Here is a 26,645-nt window from a genome sequence, read left to right on the forward strand (position 1 = left end):
CTGGAGTCTTGCCCGTCTGTCAGTGCCGCAGCCCGATCAGCTAGCCAGTGCCCCAGCCGTGCTCTCTGTGCTCCCTTGCACCTCACGCTGTTTCTGCACTGTGCTCTACGTGCTCTCTATAGCACGCGCAGGCCTCACCTGCCAATGGCATACCTCCCCTTGCTTCTGTAAAAGTATGCACAGGCTTTGCCATGTCCCCTGTCGTGCCCTCTTGCACGCACAGGCCCTAACCCTGTCCTGGAACCCTGACCCTGGCGTGCCTCTCTGCACGCGCAGGACTCTGCCTTGCCTGACCCTGGCGTGCCTCTCTGCACACGCAGGACTCTGCCTCGCCTGACCCTGGCGTGCCTCTCTGCACGCACAGGACTCTGCCTCGCCTGACCCTGGTGTGCCTCTTTGCACGCGCAGGACTCTGCTTTGTTACCTTGTGCCTTGGCGTATCTCTACACACGCACTCTGTCTTACCTTGTGCTTTGGCGTGTCTCTAGACACGCACCCTGTCTCGTTTTGTGAACCCTGGCATGTCCCCTACACATGCACCTTGCCTTGCACCTAGCCTTGAACCCTGGCGTGTCCCCTACACACGCACCTAGCCTTGCACCTAGCCTTGGACCTTGGCATGTTCCCTAACATGCACCATGCCTGGATATCTGACGTGCCTCCTTGCCTGAACCCTGGTTTGCCTGCCGGATGCCCGGAACCTGCCGATCGTTGCCAGAGATCGTAAGATGGATGACTGCGGCCTGATGTCCGGAGCTGATGTCTGCAGCCTGATGCCTTGATCATGTCGATCGTTGCCAGCGGTCCGGAGTCCGATGCCATTGTGCCTTTACCTGTACCTAGGCGTGCCACCTGGCATGTACCATGCTATGGACCTTGGCATTCCCACGCACGCACTTTGCATGTTTTGCTTGTTCTCACGTTTTTACACTGAATGTGATCCTGAAGATCTTAATGAAGATACCTTGCACTTATCTCTTGTCTTGTCTTGTCTCCTGCCTGTCCCAGGTCGTCAGACACTCCCGTGGTGTCCCCCTGAGCCAGCCGTCTGGTCCCAGCAGTCGTGGTGGCTCACTCCCTTGGTCTTGCCCCTGACACTCCCTGTACAGGGAGTGGGTTCTCACTAGGTCAGCTCACCCTAGGTGGGTGGGTGCCACGGCCCAGAGGGTCCACTCTAAAAAGGAAAATGGGCTCAGCAGTAGCTGAGTCCGTCACAGCATGATACTATTGTTCTGGGTTTTCCCTGGTTGCAAACTCATACTCCTGTTTTGGATTGGATATCTGTGTCTGTGGTGAGTTGGGGTTGTCAGTGTGTTCTTAGTGACACTCCTGTTTTCTCCACCTCTCCTCAGTCTCATGATATTCCTGATTATTTGGCTGATTTTTCTGATGTATTTAGTGAGAGTAAGTCTGCATCTTTGCCTCCTCATAGGAGTTATGACTGTGCAATTGAGTTAATGCCCGGGTGTAAATTTCCCAGGGGTCGGCTTTTCAACTTATCGGTACCCAAACATGATGCTATGCGATCTTATATCAAGGAGTCGCTGGAGAAGGGTCATATTAGACCATCCTCTTCACCTTTAGGTGCTAGCTTTTTTTGTGGCCAAGAAAGATGGTTCATTAAGGCCTTGTATTGACTATCGTTCCCTTAACAAAATCACTGTTAAATATCAGTACCCGTTACCCCTGATTTCTGATTTATTTTCCAGAGTTAAAAGTGCCTGTTGGTTTATCAAGCTTGACCTCAGGGGGGTGTATAATCTTATTCGCATCAAGCACGGGGAAGAGTGGAAGATGGCGTTTAATACTCCGGAGGGACATTTTGAGTACCTGGTGATGCCTTTTGGGCTCACTAATGCCCCTTCTGTCTTCCAATCTTTTATGCATGATATTTTCCGGGACTTTGTGGATAAGTTTTTGATCATTTATCTGGATGATATTTTGATCTTTTCCAGTGATTAGGATTCTCATGTGGAACATGTCCGGACTGTGTTCCGGATTTTGAGGGAAAATTCCCTGTTTGTTAAGGGATCGAAGTGCCCCTTTGGTGTACAGAGGATTTCATTTTTGGGATTTATTTTGTCCCCGTCGGCTATTGAAATGGACCCGGCCAAGGTACAGGCCATTTATGATTGGGTTCAGCCCCCTTCGTTGAAGGCTCTCCAGAAGTTTTTGGGCTTTGCTAATTTCCACGGTAAATTTATAAGTAATTTTTCTGGTATTGTCAAACCACTGACTGATCTGACCAAAAAGGGCGCTGATGTGGTGAATTGGTCTCCAGAGACAGTCTCGGCATTTCAGGAGCTTAAGCGAAGATTCACTTCTGCTCCGGTTCTACGGCAACCTGATATCTCACTCCCATTTCAGGTGGAGGTAGATGCTTTTGAGATTGGTGCTGGAGCCGTTTTGTCCCAAAAAGATTCGATGACTTCTAAAATGAATCCCTGTGCCTTCTTTTCTTGAAAATTCTCCCCATCTGAATGTAACTATGACGTGGGGAATCGGGAATTGTTGGCCATGAAATGGGCATTTGAAGAGTGGAGACATTGGTTAGAGGGAGCTAGACATCAAGTTGTGGTCCTCACCGACCACAAGAATTTGACTTATCTTGAATCAGCCAAAAGCTTGAATCTTAGACAGGATAGGTGGCCCTTGTTTTTCACGCATTTTAATTTTGTAGTCTCTTTTCTTCCGGGCACTAAGAATGTTAAGGCGGATGCCCTTTCTAAGAGTTTCTTTGCGGATTCTCTTATTGTGACCGAGCCTACAACCATTCTAAATGAGGATGTAGTTCTTTCCGCCATCTTACCCGATTTGAGACGTGCCCTGGAGGAATTTCAGGAGGACAAACCTGAACATTGCCCTATGGGAAAATTGCATGTCCCTGAACAGTGGAAGAAGAGAGTGATGTCTGAAATTCATTGCTCCGCGTTGGCTGGTCATCCAGTTATTTTTGGTACCAGAGATTTGGTGAGTCGGTCTTTTTGTTGGCCTGCCTTATCTCGTGATGTCAGGAATTTTGTGCAGTCCTGTGGAACTTGTTCTCAGTCCAAACCCTCTTCTCGTTCTAGTGGGTTGTTGATGCCCCTGCCGGTGCCCAAGAGGCCATGGACCCATATCTCAATGGATTTTATTTCCAATGTTCCTGTCTCTCAGACAATGACTGTTATCTGGGTGATTTGTGATAGATTTTCTAAGATGATCCATCTTGTATCACTCCCAAAATTGCAATCTTCTGAGTTGGTGCCCTTGTTTTTACAACAGGTGGTTCAGTTGCACGGGATTCCTGAGAACATTGTGTCGGACAGAGGAGTCCAGTTTGTTTCCAGATTTTGGAGAGCTTTTTGTTCCTAACTGGGAATTCAGTTATCTTTCTCCTCTGCATTTCATCCTCAGACCAATGGGCAGTGTAATGTAAGATATGATTTTGTAGAACTTTCTAGAATCTCCCATTGCTACACACTGAGGAGACAAGCCTGTTATGTAGCTGCAACCCCCCTCTTCCCCCACAACACACACACCAGTGTCTTCCTGTGTGCAGCTCTGTGAAACCTGAAACCGTACATTTCCTCTCAAAGCCCTCTCCTTCCCCCATACCTGCACAGCTAAGTGGACTGACCTGAGGGTAAGGGGGCGCCGGAGAGCTGCGATTTCCAAAGTGGAACTGAGAAAGTGGGATGTACATAAATCCCCGCAGTTCTTGGAAGGTTGTTAGCAGTGGTGGGGCATCCAAAATACCCCCCTGCGGTAAATTGTTAGAGCAAGATTAGCTTGCTGTATTTTTGTCACGTGGTGCCGGTGGTGGGATAACTGAGTTAAGCCCCCACTGTGCCTGTGATAGCCATGTGCCGGCAGTGCGTCGCATCCCTCCGTCCACTGACAAACCTGTGTCGGTGGTGGGATCGTGACATATTTGTGTCACAGGGTACGCTGTCCGTCACAATTTGGTGGCAGGGGTCCGCCGTTCCTCACATATTGGTGGCAGAGCAGTGGGATAATCCTAGAGCATTAGTGATTTGGTTTGAGCAATCATTCCTCTCACTAAAAACCTGCATGGTTCCTGCGGGAATCCTTTGTCATAGGTTTTGGAGAACAGACTCAGTGGTTAATAGTCCTGAGATATTTGTGTGTACGTGCGAGTATTCCCTCCCTTCTCTCTGTTTTTCTTTTCTATCTTTTATTTGGCAACCATGGCGGCAAAAGGAGAACACTGGTACAAACAGCAGACAAAGGAAGTTCTTGCTGGGTTATGCACGTTCCAAGGCCTTGACGCCATGAACAAAAACAGAGCCCAACTGATCGCGGCTCTGGTGCAGCTGGACAACGCCCAGAGCCCAGCGGGCGCAGAAGCCGGCCCCAGCCAAGGGTGTACTGCAGCTGAGGTCCAACCACCGTATGTCGGCCCCACATGCAACTAGGCCAGGCTGGACCCCTACCTGCAAGCGGCCTTGGACGCACTCCCTGCCTAAGACAGTGAGGCATGGGTGATGCTGATCCAGCAAGCACAGGAGAGAGCTGAGCGTCAAGCAGAAGCTGAGAGAGCTGAGCGCCAGGCGCAGAGGGCCCATGAACTGGAGATGCTCCGACAAGGGGGAACGTCCTCCATAACCCGAAGCAGTGAGCCCAGCAGCGTCCAGACTCCTAAACCCCGGCCAGAGCATTTTCCCGTGATAGAAAAGGACGGGGACTTGGACACATTTCTGCGAGCCTTTGAGAAAGCCTGCTGACAGTACCAGCTGGATAAGGTCCAATGGGCCAGGTACTTGACCCCAGGGCTAAAAGGCAAAGCTCTGGAGGCGTTTGCTTCTCTGCCGTCAGAAGATGATGACGACTATGATGCCATCAAGGAGGCTTTGATCGCCAAATACCGGCTGACACCTGAGGTATACCGAAAGAAGTTCTGGAACCTCCAACATGGCCCACACGATAGCTATAGCGATGTGGTGCAAGGACTCAGGACCCACTTTGACCAGTGGATCCATGGACTGTCCGTTGATTCCTTTGAGCAGCTACGGGACCTGATGATCAAAGACCAGGTCCTGCATCTTTTCCCAGCTGAGGTCCGACAGTTCATCCTGGACCGCGAACCAACAAATGCGGGCAAAGCGGCGCAGATCACCGACAACTACGAGGCCAACCGGAAGCCAGAGATGCGGAGACCCGTCACCACCAGCTGGAGGGGGTAAGCCTGCAACCAACCCCAGTGCCCCAGCTAGCCGTCTCTCCGGAGGCCCTGTCCTTGTTGCCAACACCAGGCCTACTACTGACAGTCGCCTGTGTTTCCACTGCAAGTGTTCTGGTCACCTCAGTTACACCTGTGCGGAAAAGCCGAAGAACCCCCCAGCCAAGGCCTCTGGGCCTAACTCCTCTGTTCTTTTGGTGGGAGGTGTGGTTGGGAGGATTGACAACAACATTCAACCTGTCCAGGTGGGGCCCGTCTTGCTACAGGCCTCAAGGACACCGGGGCTGAACGAACCCTCTTCTGTCCTGGACTGTCGGCCCCTGAAGAGTTTGTTAAGGGGAAAACCCTGACTGTCACCAGGATTGGGGTACCTGCTGTCCCTTGCCAGTGGCCCGGGTATTTCTTGATTGGGGTGCTGGGAGCGGGGTGAGGGAAGTGGGAGTGTCTGAAAACCTGCCCACTAATGTGTTATTGGGGACTGACTTGGGGAGGATGGTTGCATGCTACGTCCCTGACACCCCTCCCCAATCTGATAATAAGGGTAACGTTAACCCTGATGATGATGATGATGATGGGAAACTGAATGTGTTACCTGCTAATACCTTGATGAGCAGTGATGCAACTAATAACCATTCTTTCCCCAGGAATGATGCTGATGGTGATGTGAATGTACCAAAGCAATCTGATAACCCTTCTTTTCCTAGGAATGATGATAATGATGATGATGTATCTGTGCCGACTGAACCTGTTAACCATTTCTTTGAAACGGTAGACGTGTCCACAGGTACCGAAGTGCTCAGCCCCGGCACTCTGCGGAGCGAGACGGCTGAGACGGCTGAGGAACCCCTGGCAGGAGCAAGCAACTGTGCTCAATGAAATGGGGAAGTGCATGGGGACCATGAGGAAGGTAATGCCATGCAACTGACCAGTGCGACCGAGGAAGGTAACTGGCCCATAAGTAGCACTGCTCCTGGAGTGTTGGGGGTGGATGGGGAGGTAGAGCCCATAGCAGCGCCGATTGGTGGGTCTGTACAAATCCCCACGGAGACAGCATACATAGCAGCTGTCACACGCAGTCAGAGTGCCCAGATCGCAGGTAGCGCCCTGTCTTCTGGACCCTCTTCTGCTACAGGAAAGACTGAACCAGAGGTGACCCCAGAGCCGGTTCCAGAGGGTCCCAGTAAGGAAGGAACCCTGACGTCACTTCTGGCAGCCTCCAGCAAGGAGTTCCAGGCTGCTCTGCACTCAGATGTGAGTTTGGAGAAATTGAGAGGTCTCGCCGAGACGCCCACCTCCGAGTCTGATGAGGAGAGGGTGTTCTGGGAACAAGGAAGGTTGTACCGGGAGACAGTACCCAGAGATTCCCAAAAGGAGTGGTTGAGGGAAAGACAGCTAGTTGTCTGTTGTGAGTTCATTTTCTGGTCTACCAGTTGTGAGTTCTCCTTCCAGGCTCCCTCTGGTGGTAACAGGAGGTAGCGAGGCTGATTTAATCAGTAGAGATCTGCCACCTGATTATGAGGATGACGATTGGACCTCAGGAATCTTAGATTGGATTTAAGACAGCCGACGCCCTACTAAGGTGCTGGTGATTCCTTCTGCTTGTCAGGTCTTGGTTCTCAGCTCTGTTCGAGTCAGCTCAAGCTAAGTTTCTCTGCTAATGTTCACACTAGATTTTGTTGTTCTATTCAGTTTTTTGTGTGGTCAGCCAGCCCCGGCTGGGGCTGTGCTGAATTTCCACTCTTATTTATCTGTATTTGCCAATTTGCTTTTTGTCCCTTATTTGATTGGCCTCATTTTGCTCTGTCTCAGAATATTTCAGAGTGCTGATATAGTGGGAGAAGTCTAGTGACTTCAGGGTTAATTTTGCTATCAGAAGTGTTATCCTTCTCCTCCGCGTTTCATCCCCAGACCAATGGATAGACTGAGAGAACAAACCAGACTTTGGAGTCTTATTTAAGATGTTTTATATCTGCTGATCAGGATTATTGGGTCTCATTTTTGCCCTTGGCCGAATTCGCACTGAACAATAGAGCTAGTTCTGCCACTTTGATGTCACCCTTTTTCTGTAATTTTGGGTTTCATCTTCGATTCTCTTCAGGGCAAGTGAAATCTTTGTCCTGCCCAGGTGTGGACACTGTGGTTGAGAGAATGCAGCAGATATGGGACCAAGTGGTGGATAAGTTGTCACTCTCTCAGGAGAAGGCCCAGCGATTTTCCAACCGGCATAGGACCATTGGTCCCCGGTTTAAAGTGGGTGATATGGTTTGGTTGTCGTCAAAAAATATCTCTATGAAGGTTGCGTCTCCAAAGTTCAAGCCAAGATTTATTGGACCTTATAAGATTTTGGAGATTCTTAACTCGGTTTCTTTTCGATTGGCTCTTCCAGTTACGTTTAAGATCCATAACGTGTTTCATAAGTCTCTGTTGAAGAGGTTTGTTGAGCCAGTGGTTCCTATGACGGCACCTCCTGACCCTGTGTTGGTTGAAGGTAATGTGGAATATGAGGTAGTGAAAATACTGGATTCTCGTCTGGCTACACGGAGACTCCAGTATTTGGTCAAATGGAAGGGTTATGGCCAGGAGGACAATTCTTGGGTCTCTGCCTCTGACATTCATGCCAATAGATTGGTTCGTGCTTTTCACCGGGCCCATCCTGTTCGGCCTGGTGGCGTGGATGAGGGTTCGGTGACCCCTCCTCAAGGGGGGTACTGTTGTGAGTTCATTTTCTGGTCTACCAGTTGTGAGTTCTCCTTCCAGGCTCCCTTCCGGCTGGGACTGTACTGAATTTCCACTCTTATTTATCTGTTTTGCCAATTTGCTTTTTGTCCCTTATTAGATTGGCCTCTTTTTGCTCTGTCTCGGTATATTTCAGAGTGCTGATATAGTGGGAGAAGTCTAGTGACTTCAGGGTTAATTTTGTTATCAGAAGTGTAGGACATTATTTTGTAGGGTTTTGGGCAGATTGCAGACAGTGTCTTTCCTTTCCTCTCCTTTCTAGTTAGTTTCGGCCCCATCGTTTGCTCAGCCTATTTTCCTGCCTGTGTTTGTGTTTTCATCTTGTTTCATCGTCAATACATGTGTGGGGGCTGTCTATTCCTTTGGGGTCTGCTCTGGGACAGTTAGTTTTCCCCTTTTCTTGCTTTAGGCTTATTTAGTCCTCTGGCCGTGACGAGGCGTCTAGGTTCATCGTAGGTACGCTCCACGGCTGCTGCTAGTTGTGTGGTTAGGATCATTGATCTGCAATCTGCATAGTTACCAACCTCTCTGGTTTTTCTGGGCTTAGCATGTTTAGGTTTTTTCCTCCTCGGTGACCCATTCATAACAGAATCACCAGCCATACCGCAGATTCTAGGGTACTCAAAAGCAGGAAAAAGTTGTTAAAAAAAAAAAAGTGTCAGAATTTTTTTTTTTATATGTATTTTTTCCTCTTTTTCTCTGGGGCCGTAGGAGGATTTTTTTTCCCTAATGGAGATTATGCAATTGTCTGATCGAGTGGAGCAACTTGCTGCTGAAGTGCAGGGAATTTTCAACTACCTCATTCAGTCACATGCTGCTGAACCTAAGATCTCTACTCCTGATGTGTTTTCTGGGGATCGGTCTAAATTTTTGAATTTTAAGAATAATTGTAAATTATTTCTTGCCTTGAAGCCTAACTCATCGGGGAGCTCTGTGCAGCAGGTTAAAATTGTCATCTCCTTGCTGCGCGGCAATCCCCAGGATTGGGCTTTTTCTCTGACACCTGAAAATCCTATTCTGACTAATGTGGAAGCATTTTTTCAAGCCTTGGCTTTGTTGTATGATGAACCTAATGCTGTTGATAAAGCTGAGAGAACCCTGTTGGCATTAAACCAGGGTCAGGATTCTGCAGAGTTATACTGTCAAATTCCAAAAGTGGGCGGTCCTTACTACATGGAATGATAGTGCTTTGGCAGCTCTCTTTCGGAAGTGTTTATCAGAGACCGTAAAAGATGTTATGGTGGGATTTTCTGTTCCCTCTGGTCTGGATGATTCCATGTCATTAGCCATTCAAGTTGATCGGTGTTTACGTGAACGTAAAACTACACGGGAGGCGCTGCCACCTTTTGAACAAACGTCTGAACCTATGCAATGTGATAGGGTTTTGTCTAGGGCGCAACGTCAGGAGTTTAGAATGCGCAATAAGCTGTGCTTTTTCTGTGGAGATGCCTTTCATACTATTTCTGTGTGCCCTAAAAGAGAGAAACGTTTTTCACACACATTTGCTGTGGGCAGTGTACAACCTAAGTTCCTTTTGGCAATTACTCTGATCTGCTCCTTATCCACGTTTTCCACTAAGGCTTTTGTGGATTCAGGAGCAGCATTGAATGTGATGGATTTGGACTTTTCTAAACATTGTGGTTTTTCCATGACACCTCTGCGGACGCCTATTCCTTTGAGGGGTATTGATGCTACTCCTTTGGCGGAGAATAAACCTCAGTTTTGGACCCAAGTGTTAATGCAAGCTACCCCAGACCACCATGAAAATTGTAAATTTTTGGTGCTGCATAATTTGCATGATACTATTGTTCTGGGTTTTCCCTGGTTGCAAACTCATAATCCAGTTTTGGATTGGAAATCTGGGTCTGTGGTGAGTTGGGTTGGTCAGTGTGTTCTTAAGGACACTCCTGTTTTCTCCACCTCTCCTCAGTCTCATGACATTCCTGATTATCTGGCCGATTTTTCTGATGTATTTAGTGAGAATAAGTCTGCATCTTTGCCTCCTCATAGGAGTTATGACTGTGCAATTGAGTTGATGCCTGGGTGTAAATTTCCCATGGTTCGGCTCTTCAACTTATCAGTACCCGAACATGATGCTATGCGATCCTATATTAAGGAGTCGTTGGAGAAGGGTCATAGTAGACCATCCTCGTCACCTTTAGGTGCTGGATTTTTTTTTGTGGCCAAGAAAGATGGTTCATTAAGACCGTGTATTGATTATCGTTCCCTTAACAAGATGACGGTTAAATATCAGTACCCGTTACCTCTGATGTCTCATTTATTCTCCAGAGTTAAGAGTGCCTGCTGGTTTACTAAGCTTGACCTCAGGGGGGCGTATAATCTTATTCGCATCAAGCACGGGGATGAATGGAAGACGGCGTTTAATACTCCGGAGGGACATTTTGAGTACCTGTTGATGCCTTTTGGGCTCACTAATGCCCCTTCTGTCTTCCATTCCTTTACGAATGATATTTTCCGTGACTTTGTGGATAAGTTTTTGATTATCTATCTGGATGATATTTTGACACTGTGGACACTGTGGTTGAGAGAATGCAGCAGATATGGGACCAAGTGGTGGATAAGTTGTCACTCTCTCAGGAGAAGGCCCAGCGATTTTCCAACCGGCATAGGACCATTGGTCCCCGGTTTAAAGTGGGTGATATGGTTTGGTTGTCATCTAAGAATATTCCTATGAAGGTTGCATCTCCAAAATTTAAGCCAAGATTTATTGGACCTTATAAGATTTTGGAGATTCTTAATCCTGTTTTCGATTGGCTCTTCCAGTTACGTTCAAGATCCATAACGTATTTCACAAATCTCTGTTGTTAGAGTTTTGTCTAGGGTGCAATGTCAGGAGTATAGAAGGCGTAATAAGCTGTGTTTTTTCTGTGGAGATGCCTCTCATATTATTTCTGTCTGCCCTAAACGAGAGAAACGTTTTGCAGACACATTTGCTGTGGGTGGCGTACAACCTAAGTTTCTTTTGGCAATTACTCTGATCTGCTCCTTATCCACATTTTCCGCCAAGGTTTTTGTGGATTCAGGAGCGGCTTTGAATCTGATGGATTTGGATTTTGCTAAACATTGTGGTTTTCCCATGATACCTCAGCGGACGCCTATTCCTTTGAGGGGTATTGATGCTACTCCTTTGGCGGAGAATAAACCTCAGTTTTGGACCCAGGTGATAAAGCGGGTCGCCCCAGACCACCAAGAAAATTGTAGATTTTTGGTACTGCATAATTTGCATGATACTATTGTTCTTGGTTTTCCCTGGTTGCAAATCCATAATCCAGTTTTGGATTGGAAATCTGTGTCGGTGGTGAGTTGGGGATGTCGGTGTGCTCTTGGTGACACTCCTGTTTTTCTCCACCTCTCCCCTGTCTCATGATGTTCCTGACTATTTGGCTGATTTTTATGATGCATTTAGTGAGAGTAAGTCTGCGTCCCTGCCTCCTCATAGGAGTTATGACTGTGCAAAAGAGTTGAGGCCTGGGTGTAAATTTCCCAAGGGTCGGCTTTTCAACTTATCTGTACCTGAACATGAGGCTATGCTTTGTTATATTAAGGAGTCGTTGGAGAAGGGTCATATTAGACCATCCTCTTCACCCTTAGGTGCTGGGGTTTTTTTTGTGGCTAAGAAAGATGGTTCATTAAGGCCTTGTATTGACTATCGTTCCCTTAACAAGATTACGGTTAAATATCAGTATCCGTTACCCCTGATTTCTCATTTATTCTCCAGAGTTAAAGGTGCCTGCTGGTTTACTAAGCTTGACCTCAGGGGGGGGCGTATAATCTTATTCGCAACAAGCATGGGGATGAATGGAAAATGGCGTTTAATACTCCAGAGGGACATTTTGAGTACCTGGTGATGCCTTTTGGGCTCACTAATGCCCCTTCTGTCTTCCAATCCTTCATGAATGATATTTTCCGAGACTTTGTGGATAAGTTTTTGATCATCTATTTGGATGATATTCTGATCTTTTCCAGTGATTGGGATTCTCATGTGGAACATGTTCGGACTGTGTTCCAGATTTTGAGGGAGAATTCCCTGTATGTTAAGGGATCGAAATGCCTTTTTGGTGTAGAGAGGATTTCATTTTTGGGATTTATTTTGACTTCGTCAACTATTGAAATGGACTCTGCCAAGGTACAGGCCATTTATGATTGGGTTCAGCCCACTTCTTAGAAGGCTCTCCAGAAGTTTTTGAGTTTTGCTAATTTTTATCGTAAATTTATAGCTAACTTTTCTGGTATTGTCAAACCACTGACTGATCTGACCAAGAGGGGCGCTGATGTGCTGAATTGGTCTCCTGAGGCTATCTCAGCATTTCAGGAGCTTAAGCAGAGATTTACTTCAGCTCCAGTTTTACGGCAACCTGATGTCTCACTTCCATTTCAGGTGGAGGTAGATGCTTCGGAGATTGGTGCAGGAGCTGTTTTGTCCCAAAAAGATCCGGTGACTTCTAAAATGAATCCCTGTGCCTTCTTTTCCCGAAAGTTCTCTCCATCTGAATGCAACTATGACGTGGGGAATCGGGAATTGTTGGCCATGAAGTGGGCATTTGAGGAGTGGAGACATTGGTTGGAGGGAGCTAGACATCAAGTTGTGGTCCTCACTGACAACAAGAATTTGATTTATCTGGAGTCGGCCAAACGCTTGAATCCTAGACAGGCTAGATGGGCCTTGTTTTTCACGCGTATTAATTTTGTGGTCTCTTTTCTTCTGGGCACTAAGAATGTTAAGGCAGACGCCCTTTCTAGGAGTTTCTTTGCCGATTCTCTTAGTGTGACTGAGCCTACTACCATCCTAGATGAGGGGGTAGTTCTCTCTGCCATTTTGCCCGATTTGAGACGTGCCTTGGAGAAATTTCAGGAGGATAAACCTGAGCGTTGCCCTATGGTAAAATTGTATGTTTCTGACTAGTGGAGAAAGAGAGTGATGTCTGAAATTCATTGCTCCGCATTGGCTGGTCATCCAGGTATTTTTGGTACCAGAGATTTGGTGAGTCGGTCTTTTTGGTGGCCCACCTTATCTCGTGATGTCAGGAACTTTGTGCAGTCTTGTGGGACTTGTTCTCGGTCTAAACCCTGTTCTCGTTCTAGTGGGTTGCTGATGCCCCTGCTGGTGCCCAAGAGGCCATGGACCCATATCTCAATGGATTTTATTTCTGATCTTCCTGTCTCTCAGAGAATGACTGTTATCTGGGTGATTTGTGATAGATTTTCGAAGATCCATCTTGTACCACTCCCAAAGTTGCCATCTTCCACTGAGTTGGTGCCCTTGTTTTTATAACAGGTGGTTCGGTTGCATAGGATTCCTGAGAACATTGTGTCGAGGAGTCCAGTTTGTCTCCAGATTCTGGAAAGCCTTTTGTTCCAGTCTGGGAATTCAGTTATCCTTCTCCTCCGCGTTTCATCCCCAGACCAATGGACAGACTGAGAGAACAAACCAGACCTTGGAGTCTTATTTAATATGTTTTATATCTGCTGATCAGGATGATTGGGTCTCATTTTTGCCCTTGGCCGAATTCGCTCTGAACAATAGAGCTAGTTCTGCCACTTTGATGTCACCCTTTTTCTGTAATTTTGGGTTTCATCCTCGATTCTCTTCAGGGCAAGTGGAATCTTTGTCCTGCCCAGGTGTGGACACTGTGGTTGAGAGAATGCAACAGATATGGGACCAAGTGGTGGATAAGTTGTCACTCTCTCAGGAGAAGGCCCAGCGATTTTCCAACCGGCATAGGACCATTGGTCCCCCGTTTAAAGTGGGTGATATGGTTTGGTTGTCGTCAAAAAATATCTCTATGAAGGTTGCGTCTCCAAAGTTCAAGCCAAGATTTATTGGACCTTATAAGATTTTGGAGATTCTTAACTCGGTTTCTTTTTGATTGGCTCTTCCAGTTACGTTTAAGATCCATAACGTGTTTCATAAGTCTCTGTTGAAGAGGTTTGTTGAGCCAGTGGTTCCTATGACGGCACCTCCTGACCCTGTGTTGGTTGAAGGTAATGTGGAATATGAGGTAGTGAAAATGCTGGATTCTCGTCTGGCTACACGGAGACTCCAGTATTTGGTCAAGAGGGAGGGTTATGGCCAGGAGGACAATTCTTGGGTCTCTGCCTCTGACATTCATGCCGATAGATTGGTTCGTGCTTTTCACCGGGCCCATCCTGATCGGCCTGGTGGCGTGGATGAGGGTTTGGTGACCCCTCCTCAAGGGGGGGTACTGTTGTGAACTCATTTTCTGGTTTACCTCTGGCTTCTGGTGAGAGTGGTGGAGCTGGCTGTGTTGACAGAGGAGTCGTGAGTTCTCCATCCGGGTTCCCTCTAGTGGTGACAGTAGGTAATGAAGCTGATCTAAATGGCAGAGACCTGCCACCTGAGGAGGAGGACTGTGAGTGGACATCAGGAGTCTCTGACTGGATTTAAGACAGCCGACTCCTTAATTTTGGGCTGGTGATTTTTTCCTGCCCTGAGGTTCAGGTTTCCAGTGCTGTTCCTGCCTTCTCAAGCTAAGTGTGCTCTGCTATTTTTTCACATGAGATTTGGTCTGGCTGTCTATTGCTTTGGGGTTTGCTCTGGGGTAGTTTAGATTTCCCCATTTCTTGCTTTAGGCTTATTTAGCTCTCCGGCTGTGACGAGGCATCTAGGATCATCGTAGGTACGCTCCACGGCTACTGCTAGTTGTGTGGATAGGATCAGGGGTCTGCAATCCGCTTAGTTACCAACCTCTCTGGTTTTCTGTGGCTTAGCTTGTTTTTGTTTTTCCTCCTCGGTGACTCGTTCATAACAGAGATGCTTACCGATGAAGGGACCCAATTCATGTCTCGCCTAATGGAGGCTCTCTGTGAGAAAATGCAGGTGAGGCACCTGGTATCGAGTGCGTATCACCCACAGACTAATGGTTTGTGTGAACGCTTCAATGGTACCCTCAAACAGATGCTCCGCATGCTGGTTGAGACCCAAGGGCGCGACTGGGAGCCTTACCTCCCACACCTGCTGTTCGCTTACAGAGAAGTTCTGCAGGCCTCGACCGGGTTCTCCCCCTTTGAGCTCCTGTATGGCAGGCGAGTCCGGAGACCCCTTGGGGTGATAAGAGAATCCTGGGAAGATGAGTCAAACCCCACAGAAGTGTCCATCGTGGATTATGTCATGCGCTTCCGTGACAAGATGCAGACCTTGACGCAGTTGGTGCATGACAACATGACGCAGGCTCAGGCTGACTAAAAGCACTGGTATGACAAGAATGCCCAGGAGTGGACCTACCAGGTGGGTCAAAAGGTGGGGGTGCTGGTCCCCGTACCAACGGATAAGCTTCAGGCAGCCTGGGAAGGCCCATACGTCGTCCACCAACAGCTCAACCTGGTCACCTACGTGGCCACGCTTGACCATGCTCGGGGTAGGCCAAGGCCTTTCACGTCAATATGCTGAAGGCGCACCACAAACGTGAAGCTTGCGTCCTACGGGTCTGCAACCTGCCCGAGGATGGGGAGGAAGATCCCCTCCTGGACATGCTGGCCCAAGCCAAGGCCAATGGGTCCATTGAGGACATGGAGATAAGTGGTTTGCTAACCATATCCCAGCAGTCGCAGTTGGTGGAAACCCTGGAACCCTTCTGGGTCGTGTTCACCAACCGACCTGGTAGGACGGAGTTAGCGGTTCATGAGGTGGACACCGGGAATCATGCCCCACTACGGCGAACACCTTATCGGATCTCTGAGGAGGTGCAACAGGTCATGCGCCAAGAGATCAATGAGATGTTAAGGCTGGGGGTGATTCGATGGTCAAAAAGCATGTGGGCTTCACCTGTAGTCCTCGTGCCTAAAAGGATCGAACCACTCAGTTCTGCGTGGACTACAGGGGGCTCAACGCCATCACAACCTCTGATGCCCACCCGATGCCGTGCATCGAGGATCTGCTTGAGCGGTTGGCAAAAGCAAGGTACATATCCATCATGGATCTGAGTCGGGGATACTGGCAGATTCCTCTGAGCCCTGAGGCTCAGGAGAAACCCATCTTTAACACCCCCTTTGGACTGTACAAGTCCACGGTCATGCCCTTCGGCATGAAAAATGCCCCTGCCACTTTCCAGCGGATGGTCAACCACCTGCTTCTGGGACTGGAGGAGTACACGGTGGCATACTTGGACGACATCACCATCTTCAGTTCCACCTTGGAGGAACACCTTCAGCCTCTCCAGGAGGTGCTCAAGCGTCTTCACCAGGCAGGCCTGACTATCAAGCAAGGAAAGTGCCAGATGGGCATGAGCGAGGTCCACTACCTGGGGCACCGGGTAGGCGGGGGTTCCATGAGTCTGGAGCCAGAAAAGGTGGACGCAATCGCGTCGTGGCACACCCCCAGGACCAAGAAACAGGTGAAGTCCTTCTTGGGCACTGCAGGGTACTATAGGCGGTTTGTTCAAGACTAGTGTCCTTGCAAAACCCTTGACTGACCTCACCAAGCAGAGGTTACCCCAAACAGTCAACTGGACAGATCACTGTTAGGCGGCCTTCCAAGCTTTGAAAGCAGCCCTGTGCAACTCTCCAGTGTTGAGAGCAGTCGACAGCAGTCGCCCGTTTCTGGTACAGACCGACACCAGCGAGTTTGGCCTTGGTGCTGTGCTCAGCCAGGTCGACTCGGGGAACCAGGAGCACCCCGTGTTGTACCTGAGCCGGAAACTTTTGCCGAGGGAAGTGGCATACTCGACCATCGAGAAGGAGTGTCTGGCCATGGTGTGGGCATTGCAACGTTTGCAGCCCTACCTGTACGGGCGCACCTTCACGGTGGTAACCGACCACAACCCTCTGAGCTGGTTGCACACAGTGTCCGGAACCAATGGAAGGTTGCTCCGCTGGAGCCTTGCCCTTCAACAGTACGACTTTACTGTACAACACAAAAAGGGCAGTGAACATGGCAATGCCGATGGGTTGTCCCGCCGGGGCGAACCTGCTGAGGTGCGCATGGCCGATTACCGACAGGTAATGCCTCCGTAGCGCCCTCTAAAAGGGGGAGGTGTAATGTAAGATATGATTTTGCAGAACTTTCTAGAATCTCCCATTGCTACACACTGAGGAGACGAGCATGTCATGTAGCTGCAACCCCCCTCTTCCCCCACAACACACACACCAGTGTCTTCCTGCGTGCAGCTCTGTGAAACCTGAAACCGTCCATTTCCTCTCTAAGTCCTCTCCTTCCCCCATACCTGCACGGCTAAGTGGAAAGGATGTCCCTTTGTCTGAAACCACGAGGCCAATCTAGCTATAGGTGATATTAAAGAGACTGTATCGCAAAAACCATATACCGTCGAGATATAATAATCATATCACTGTGTAGGCAATGAAGCCAGCTTTCTAAACCCCTAAGTTTCATGATTCTCGGAGTTCCAGAAACTGAGATATGGATTCCTCCAAAATGGAGTGTCCTAAATATGACATGCTTGGAGTTGTTTCACTCTATTTGGTAAATTTCAAACAATGATACCCTATGTGTGTTGATACAAGCTTTTCTCGTTTAGATATAGTTAGTATAAGTTTTTAGTAAAGTTTCAACTTAGAGAGAAAGGGGGTGGAACCTCCCCAGCCGGCCCCTTTTGCTGAGGTCACACAACGTAGACCATAAGGGATGCGAGGGGACAATGAGCTCAGTTCAGCTGAAGTCCTTGTGCCAGAAAGATGTGCGGATGAGTGGGGACGTTTGGCTAAGTGCCCCTCCCCCAGCCACATGGGATGCCTGATAACGACTAAGCACACGTGAGTGTTACTTTCTGTTCTTTTTAACCCCTTCATGTTATATTTGTACATATTTAATGTCTCAAATTTGTAACAACTTTTTATATTTGTAAACACTGCCCGACTTTTTTTTGGGAATAAATGATAAAATTATTTAGTCTGCCTTCATGCTCTAGGAAACGAACTATGTGCCTTTTTTAGATAATTACGCTCCTGTTCGAGTAAGTCTATAGCTTAAGTGGAGAAAACAAGAGCTGGTGGCAGCGTGGTGTGCACGGCTGGCTAGGCTAGCTGGCAGTACAGGTGAGTCTTACATGCTGAATGAGGGGCTGCGGCCACAGCATTGATAATTCCCTTATATTACTGCAGTAGTCTAATTGCCCGTGCACAGCAAGCAGCCCATCCGGCGACTAATTACCCTAGGTGCAGTTCCCTGACTGACCTGAGGGTAAGGGGGGGCGCCGGAGAGCTGCGAGTTCCAAAGTCGAACTGAGAAAGTGGGATATACATAAATCCCCACAGTTCTTGGAAGGTTGTTAGCAGTGGTGGGGCATCCAAAATACCCCCTGCGGTAAAATGTTAAAGCAATATTAGTTTGCTGTGTTTTTGTCACGTGGTGCCGGTGGTGGGATAACTAAGATAAGCCCCCACTGTGCCTGTGATAGCCGTGTGCCGGCAGTGCGTCGCATCCCTCCGTCCACTGACAAACCCGTGTCAGTGGTGGGATCGTGACCTATTTAGGTGGCGCTGTAGAGTAAAAGTCCTCTTTCTCTCTAAAGAGGCAATTTGCATATAAAATTTCCCAGAGGAGCATTGCACGGCGAATAAGCCTCCTTACCTTGACAAGCCAGAGCTGGTATGTCACTCTCCACAAGGAGAAACCTTACCCCTTAGACCTTGGACCTTATAAGATTTTGGAGATTCTTAATCCTGTTTCTTTTCAATTGGCTCTACCAGCTACGTTTAAGATCCATAACGTGTTTCATATATCTCTGTTGAAGAGGTTTGTGGAGCCGGTAGTTCCTATGGCGGCGCCTCCTGACCCTGTATTGGTTAAAGTCAATGTAGAATATGAGGTAGAGAAAATATTGGATTCTTGTTTGGCTAGACGGAGACTCCAGTACTTGGTCAAATGGAAGGGTTATGGCCAGGAGGATATTTCTTGGGTCTCTGCTTCTGACATTCATGCCGATAGATTGGTTCGTGCTTTTCACCGGGCCCATCCTGATCGGCCTGGTGGCGTGGATGAGGGTTCGGTGACCCCTCCTCAAGGGGGGGTACTGTTGTGAATTCGCTTTCTGGCCTACCTCTGGTTACTGTTGAAGGTATTGGAGCTAGTCAGGTTGACGGAGGGGTTGCGAGTTCTCTTTCTGGGCTCCCTCTGGTGGTTACTGGAGGTAATGGAGCTGATCTGATTAACAGATGCTTGCCACCTGATAATGAGGACAACGATTGGAGATCTGGGGTTTCAGACTGGATTTAAGACAGCTGACTCCCTCTATCCCTGCTGGTGATATTTTCCTGCCTCCTGAGATCTTAGTTTCCAGCTCAGTCCCTGCATGCTCAGCTAAGTGTTCTTTTGCTATTCTGTTCACATTTGATCGGGTTTTGTCTATTTCAGTTTTGTGTGGGTCAGCCAACTCCGACTGGGGCTGTGCTGAATCACCATCCATATGTTACTGCTTGTGCCAGTTTGTTTTTGTCCCTTATTAGATTGGCCTCTTTTTGCTCTGCTTTCAGAATATACCAGAGTGCTGATATAGTAGGCGAAGTCGTGCGACTTCAGTATTTTTGCATCAGACGTGTTGGACCTTTTTACAGAGTTTTTTGCGTGATTGTAGACAGTGTCTTTCCTTTCCTGTCCTGTCTAGTCAGTGTTGGCCCCATCGTTTGCTCAGTCTATTTTCCTACCTGCGTTTGTGTTTTCATCTTGTCTCACCGACAATATATGTTTGGGGGCTATCTATTCCTTTGGGGTCTCCTCTGGGGCAGTTTAGATTTTCCCTTTCTTGCTTTAGGCTTAGTTAGTGTCATGATCCAGGACGGGGTTTCGCTTTGGCCCGTCCTGGTCTGACTGGGGGTTAATTGTTCCGCCTCTCCCTGGCAGAGGGTGGCTATTTAATGCTCACCGGACCTAGGTTCGGTGTCCGTTATACTCCTGCCCTTGGCTGAGTTAATTGAGCTTGTGCATACGTGTGCCTTGTGCCTGATATCTTGAATGCTTGTTTGGTTTTGATCCGGTTCTGTCCCTGTTACGAGTTCTGCCTGTCCCTCTTGTACTGGGCTACCTCTCGTGTATGACTCTCTGCTTGTGACCCGACTTCTCTGCTCGTCCCCTTGGTACCACGTCGCCCTCTTGTGTATGACATTTGGCTTTGTCTGACCTCCCGTCTGTTTATCCCTCCTGTACCTCGCTGTCCGTACTGTGTATGAACTCCGTTTTGCCTGACTCTGAGTTTTCTGTCTTCTCTGAAAGCAGGACGCTAAGCCCTGCCCCCTTGCAGTTACGTGACCGTAGGTCCCATGCCAGCTTGCTAAACTTCATCACTCAGGTCCTGTGCACCTATACTTTCTGGCTGTCCTGATCCCCAGGGGTCCCTACAGTGCGGGTGAGTCCCTGCTCACCGGAGGCTGTACGCCGGCGCTGTCAGGATCCTGATAGTTAGCTCTTCGGCTGTGCCGAGGCGTCTAGGATCATCGTATGCACGCTCCACGGCTACTGCTAGTTGTGTGGATAGGATCAGGGGTCTGCAATCCGCTTAGTTACCAACCTCTCTGGTTTTCTGTGGCTTAGCTTGGGCTTGCTCTCCTCCTCGGTGACCCAATCATAACACACAGCATAAACCATGGCAGGGTTTAACAAAATAAACATGTCTTTTGGGCCTAATGGCAAAACAAAAGATGATGTATAGTCCTTATCGCTGTGGGATTCACCCACCTTGAGATACAGCCTGGAGACTTTCTTCTCTAAATACACAACAGAGGTGAATAGACATCCCACCCATCTCTTTCACCTGCTCACAAAAAAACACAATTCCTTGTAACGGCTGCTTAACCCCCTCAGTACATACATGCTGGATAGAAACTTATGGGTTTCACATCATGGAAGATAGCAACCTACATGACATATATCTCCCATCACATACAGCACCAGTTACCCTGTCATATATCTTCCCCCTTCAGACAACAGGGAATTTGGGAGAGAGCATCCGCGTTACCATGTAACTTATCAGGGCTATGCTCTACAGGGAAACTGAAGTCCTGGAGGCCTAATAACCACCTAGTCACCCGGATATTCTTACCCTTCTATTCCCTTAATCATCTCAGAGGGCATAGTCTCACACTAGTTTGAATCTTTGGACTAGTAGGTAATGCTTCAGAGTATTCATGGCCCACTTTATTGCCAAACACTCATTCTCAATGGCATAGTTTTTCTTGCAAGAAGAGAGCTTCCAGTTCAGAAACAGGATGGGATGTTCTTCCCCATTTATTTCTTGAGCCAGCACAACTCCAACCTTACTTCTGAGTCATCCATCTGGACCACAAATTCTTTGCTGAAGTCTAGTGTGACTAGGACCGGATGTTTACACAGACCCTGCTTCAGCTTCTAGAATGCCGTCTCTGTCCATACAATGTTGATTTGGTGTCGATTTGGGATAAATCACCGGTAATATCCCACAATTCCAAGTAGCGCCCTCACCTGCTTCTTGGAAAGTGGTTGCAACCACTTCTGAATTGCCTCAACCTTGTTTGTGTCTTGATTTCGCCCCTCCAGACAACATAGCCTAAGTACTTGGACTCTTTCTACACTATTACACAGTTTCTCAGATTTATGGTGAACCGCGCATTTCTCAAAGCAACCAGAACCGCCTGTACCTTTGGTAAATGACTACATCAGTCATGGCTGAAGACCTAATATCATCAAGGTACGCTGCGGCATACTTCTTATGCGGAGCTATGATCCAATCCATAGCCCTCTGGAAGGTTGCCGAGCCCCATGCAGTTCGAAGGACATTATGGTGTATTGAAAACACCCATCAGGTGTCCAAAAGGCCGTCTTCTCCTTGGCACTCTGGGACATGGAGATCTGCCAGTAGCCCTTCGCCAGGTTGAGGGTAGTAATGTACCTTGTGGGTCCAAGTCTCTCAATGAGTTCATCTATGCAGGGCATCAGATATGCATCAACACTGGATACCTCATTCAGCCTGCGGTAGTCATTACAAAACCACCACTCCCGGTCAGGCTTCGGCACCCACTTTTTGACTCCTCTATCACACAGGGGTCTAGCATTCTCTTCACCTCGTTTCATATTATGTCCCGTTGTGCTTCGGAAATTTTATAGGGCTTAAGGTTCACCCTTACATGCGGTTCTGTGAAAATGACATGCTCCATCACCTGCATATGCCATGTCACCACCAAGAACAGGTCACGGTTCCGCTGCAGCAATTCCCGACACTGTTGCCTCTTGGTAGGCGTTAGAGTCTCTGCAATCATGACATCCTCCACTTTGGAATTGGGACAGGCTCCCAGGCAAGGAGCTTCTAGTGATTCCTGATCTCGCCTGGCTTGAGCAAGTTAACATGGTATATAGTATTTTGCAGATTATAAGATGCACCAGATTATAAGATGCACCCCAAATTTTGAGGAGAAAAATAGGAAAAAACTTTTTTAATAAAATCATGGTGCTTCTCATAATCCATGCGTCTCATTGATTACTAGGGGTGGTGGCTGCTGTGAAGCAGGTTCCCAGGGTCGCTGCTGGAGGAAGCAAGAGTGGAGTGTTGCTGCAGGCAGGTATGAGGGGGTGTTCCGATGTGCACCGCTGCAGATGTTCGGTGGCGCTGGGGCTCTGCTGACATTTTGTGAAAGCCCAGAGTCCCACGCACTTACATGGTATACTGTGTGGTGGACTACGAGAAAATGCTGCCTGGGCATGCGCAGTTGGAGATCTCGCCGAGTTGACAGTCCACACTACAGGCGGGATAGGCATAGTACAAGCAGCGCCGCCCTAGGCTGCAGTCCATCAGCTCGGAGGACATAGGACAATGGGCAGCTATGTGTCCAGGACTGTGGTATCTCCAGCAAAAAAGTCTTTACCAGCAGACTTTGGCAACACCCCAGCAACTTCTAGAGATCTAAGAAGCTCCCAAGTAGTGGCTCTACTACTCCTCTCTTGGGACTCGGGCTCCCTCTGGGTACACCAGTATGGGGATGCACCACCTTCCAGCTTCCCTAGAGACCTATCGACTGCCTGGGACCTTTCTACAAGGCCTACAGGTCATCTGCATTCCGGGGTCTCCATGGGCAACCGAGGTCTGCACCGGCCTAGGAAGTAAATTAATCTCTCCAGGACAATCCGCTTGACCATCTGGGCTGGAGTGGAGGACTCTGGCTGCAATGGTTTCTCAACAAGATGCAGCAAGTCAAACATTTGAGAGCAAAGGGGTTTGTCACCTTAATCCGTCCAGTGATTAACCCTTTGGGCTCTGACTGACAAAGTCACTCCCATGCATGCCAAGATTTCAGTTTTTAGTTTGGCATACTCCTGTGCATCCTATAATGTCAGGTCATAATAAGCCTTTTGTTTCTCACCAGTTAAATAGGGGGCCAGCACTTCCGGGCACTGCCCTGGGGGCAGCTTTTTCCGATGTGCAACCCATTCGAAAACAGTCAAAAATACCTCCACATCTACCTCTAGGATCATCTTTTGCATGGCTCATCTTGCTGCTTTCTGGAATCACCTGGAGTTGGGGTAGGGACTACCAGCCTCCCACGAACGGCCTCTGCAAGGAGTTCCATCTACAGTGTTAGCACCTCCTATTGCTGTCATTGCTACAGTTGGAGCTGCTGTGCCAACAGTTTATTAGTTTCCTATTGTCTTGCCAGCTGCTGATGTTGTTGGACCTGGACCAGGTTCTTAACAAGCTCCTCCATGCTGTTGTTTCTTGGCTTTTTTCAGCCTTTACCCAGGATACGCAGTTTATTCACAGCCGCTATACATGCTCCTGGATTGATGGCTGCATTCGAAACACCAACTGTGAGGGGTTGACTCACTCAGTTGCTTGCAGAGGTAAACATAGCAACACTTCTTGGGTCAATTACCCCCCGGTTTATTATAGCACAGCCAAAACCATGGCAGGGTTTAACAAAATAAACATGATCTTTCAGGCCTAATGGCAAAACAAAAGATGAAGTATAGCAGAGTCCTTATCTCTGCAGGATTTTTGGCCCCTCAGAACGCCAAACGTCTTCAGCTCCACCTGGAGCTACCATCTGGAGACTTTCCTCTATGAACACACAGAGGAAAAAAACAGTAGCTGGAAGTTTAACTTCCATTCTACCTGTATATGTGTGCATGACTGTAGAAAGTGTATGTGCTTGCTTCCGTATATGTTTGCAAATCTGCTTGTAAGAAATGTACATAACTGTGTGCATTAAAGATATGTTTTTGAACATGTAAGTAGAACGTGTGAGTGCTAGTGTGTGCACCCTTGCACATATGTAAAAAATGCACATTCATACAGCAGTTTTATGGTATTTACTAGTGATATGGGAGCACTGAAATGCTTGGGTGTTCGTTACTCGCAACAAGCTTTCCATAGTGCTTGAGTGCTCGTCTCAAGTGACGAGTATAATGGAAGTTAATGGGAAACTCGAGCATTTTTCCAGTGGATCTTCTCAGGCGGTCTGGGGGTCATTAAAATTTATGAAATGGATGACAAATGTGCTCAAATAGAATGGGAACAGCATGAGGAAGATGCCTGGACACATCCCTGACTCTCAGGTTGCTTCTGGGAACAATATTGCTAGAGTATTACGCCACTTTTATGGATTGGCAATAAAACAGACAAATCAGAAGCTAATATGGATTTTACAGGAAAAAATGTTAGAAAACATTCTTTCCTCTACAATGACTTTTAGGTAAGGCAAAATAGAAATGAGAAAAAAGAGAAAAACCTCCTCCACCCCTTAGACTAAGCATTCATTCAATCTAGGGCTCGGTGACTAATGGGTATACTCCAATGTTGTGGTGCGCTCAACGTAATTTTTATATTACATAGCAATGGCTTTGTCCAGGATGAAAAAATCATAATAATTATCGTGGTCCTGGTGTGTGAGCCCAAAAGTGAAAGGAATGAGGACCCCCTCTGGCTGTTCATGTGTGTTGATGAGTTGGGAATGCTGCGGCACGGATCTTGCCTGTTATATTGACCAACTCTTGTTTCTTTAAGACTGACCTCTGGGCAAGCAGGAATCCAGTGCAATAAACTGAAGATCAGTAAACCTAATCAGGGGACCTTCTGTCAGGTGGAGCAACTAAGGAAAGAAGTGAATAAGTACATTAACACAAAATGCAATATGCCTCTTCCCAGTGCCCTTCAGCCAGGGAGGGCAGCTAAGGCCTGTTTCACACTTCCGTTTTTGTGTCCGCCAAACGGATCCGTTTCCGTTTTTTTGACGGAAACTGATGCAAACGGATCCGTTTTTAAAAAACCGGATCCGTTTTTTTGACGGATCCGCGGTAACCACTAATGGAAGTCTATGGGACAAAAAAAACGGATCCTGCAAAAAAATGGCGGATCCGTTTTTTTACGGAAACCAACGGATTTTGACGGATTTGAAAAAACGGAAGTGTGAAACAGGCCTTAGGGGAATGTAAATAAATACATTAACAGGTACGGCGATATGCCTATCCCCAATGACTTGGGCCCACATTGGCAGGAGGGCAACCTCTCCCTCGGATTAATGGTGCTTCTGGGTCTCGTGGCTTGAAGTAAGGATGGGAGGGAAGGGGCAATGCCCTGGAATGATAAACTACCAGACCTTTTTAGCTTCGAGGACCTCACTAGGTGTCTCTTAAGTATAAAAAAAAATCAATAAATTGGCTGCTGTGGCCATTTTACACCCAAGAATAGTTGTGCTGGTCTTTGTTTGAAGGTGGGGGACAGGGAATTGGCCTCGAGGAATCAACCTTACCAGCGTCAAGCAGTTTTATGGTATTTACTAGTGATGTGGGAGCACTGAAATGCTTGGGTGTTCGTTACTCGCAACGAGCTTTCCATAATGCTTGAGTGCTCGTCTCAGGTGACGAGTATAATGGAAGTTAATGGGAAACTCGAGCATTTTTCCAGTGGACCTTCTCAGGCGAATGGATTTTACAGGAAAAAATGTTAGAAAACATTCTTTCCTCTACAATGACTTTTAGGTAAGGCAAAATAGAAATGAGAAAAAAAAAGAAAAACCTCCTCCATCCCTTAGACTAAGCATTAACTCAATCTAGGAATATCTGAAACAGAGGCCAGGGTGGTAGTCATGGTTGAGGGTGGCAGCGTTGGCACACCCTGGCCCTCCGCCCTATTAGCACACTGTAGTTCACTCACTTGTAAGTCAGGGTCCATTCCACACTGCCAGGGCTCCTTTTCTTTTAGCACCACACAATGACAGTCAGAGTCCAGGCTCATCTTTAACAAAACAATTTTACTCAGCTTGTCCAGTTTAGTCACAGAAACAGAACAAAATTGTTTGCAGAATATCACCATTATAAATAATAAATAATCTTTATTTTTATATAGCGCTAACATATTCCGCAGCGCTTTACAGTTTTGCACATATTTTCATCACTGTCCCTCATGGGGCTCACAATCTAAATTCCCTATCAGTATGTCTTTGAAGTGTGGGAGGAAACCGGAGTGGAAACACGGGGAGAACATACAAACTCCTTGCAGATGTTGTCCTTGGTGGGATTCGAACCCAGGACTCCAGCGCTGCAAGGCTGCAGCGCTAACCACTGAGCCACCGTGCTGCCCACCATTCCGTTCCCTGCACTGTCCCTCACTCCTCCAGAAATATCCACCAGATCCACCGATCCCGCAGCTTTATGACTGATCAGACTAACCCGTTTCAGGAGTTCTCCGCCCGCTTCCCTTTCCGATGGTGAAGTCGAAAAATGGCTCTTCCATTCCTTACTAGGCTGTAGGCCTCAGACGTTTAGGGCTGTTCC

This window comes from Dendrobates tinctorius, unplaced genomic scaffold, assembly GCF_039654945.1.
Source record: "Dendrobates tinctorius isolate UK_male_01 unplaced genomic scaffold, ASM3965494v1 ptg000013l, whole genome shotgun sequence".
NCBI classification, from domain to species: Eukaryota; Metazoa; Chordata; class Amphibia; order Anura; family Dendrobatidae; genus Dendrobates; species Dendrobates tinctorius.